Raw genomic sequence first — 1,123 nt, 5'->3', positions numbered from 1 at the left:
AATGGAAAATAAATCTAAAAGGATGAACTTATTTATTGCTTCAAGAAACAAATCTAACCTTTCAATTCTGTGAAAACTTGGAGAAGTCGGCACATGCAGAATAACAGGAAATTTTCGTATGAAAAATAAAATAGATTTAAATACCCCCCGTATGTAATTAACTCTACCTAATAAAATGCAGTAATCAGTAAGTTACTTTACCTACCTCCACCCTACAAACAAAAAAATTAGAAAACGTTACCGTGCTCCTTTTGTGTGGAAATTAAGTGACTGTGTTCATTATGCACAAAGCAATACTCTGAATGTGAATGAAAGCAGTAATGAAAAGAAGCAATGATCCCAGCTTTTAGACACAGAATACATGAGAGTTCTAGTAAGAGTACATATTTAGATTCCAAAAGAGACTTAATGATATAACTTAATATCTAGTTTTATTTACCCCTAGACTAATAGCATGGAGGCACATCACATGGATTGCTGCAATATTTAAGAAAGTTACCCAGATTGTTAAGAAAACAACAAGTATGTGAGATGATGAGGGTTCTGATGTTTTAGTTGAGTGACACGGATTTATGTTATGGAATTTTTTAAATGAACTTGGTTAAGGACCATACATAGGGGGACCCATGATTGATCGATTGATTTTCATTCATTCATTCATTCATTCATTTAAAATTTTTTGGGCACGGCAACCCTTGGTTGACCTTACAGATTGCAAGGATCTTGTCAGCTTACAATTCCTTATTTTTTAATTTTTTACACCTACAGCACCTGGTCTTCCTAGGTGGTCTCCCATCCAAGTACTAACCAGGCCCGACCCTGCTTAGCTTCTGAGATCAGACAAGATCAGGCACGTTCAGGATGGCATGGCCGTAGACATAACACTTGTGTTTTAGCTTGAAGAAAGAAGCGATGTCTGCCAGATTTATGAAGAACCTAATACACTGGGAAAAATGTGAGACGTTCTGTGTGGCTGGCTTGTAAGGTTCTTGGTGAGATGATGGACACAGAGTAGCAGTAGGTGGAATAAGCAAGTGGGTATGACCCACTTCGTTCCACTGTGTGTGGAGTAGGTGCTCAGGTGGTCTTTTTTTACACTCGAGCACAGCGCTTTAGATGATTT

General features: G+C 37.7%; 1 non-coding gene across 1 annotated transcript; it reads right to left on the bottom strand.

Annotated features, from left to right (window-relative positions):
* Window positions 1-759: 759 nt before the first annotated feature.
* On the bottom strand, window positions 760-878 carry LOC112480153. Its single transcript, XR_003046506.1, has one exon. It is a non-coding gene; the product is annotated as a 5S ribosomal RNA (ribosomal RNA).
* Window positions 879-1,123: the final 245 nt, after the last annotated feature.

The sequence above is a fragment of the Pteropus alecto genome, unplaced genomic scaffold (genome assembly GCF_000325575.1).
Source record: "Pteropus alecto unplaced genomic scaffold, ASM32557v1 scaffold134, whole genome shotgun sequence".
Lineage (NCBI taxonomy): Eukaryota > Metazoa > Chordata > Mammalia > Chiroptera > Pteropodidae > Pteropus > Pteropus alecto.
The sequence above is the reverse complement of the archived record's forward strand: the minus strand, read 5'-3'. Positions and strand labels throughout refer to the sequence as shown.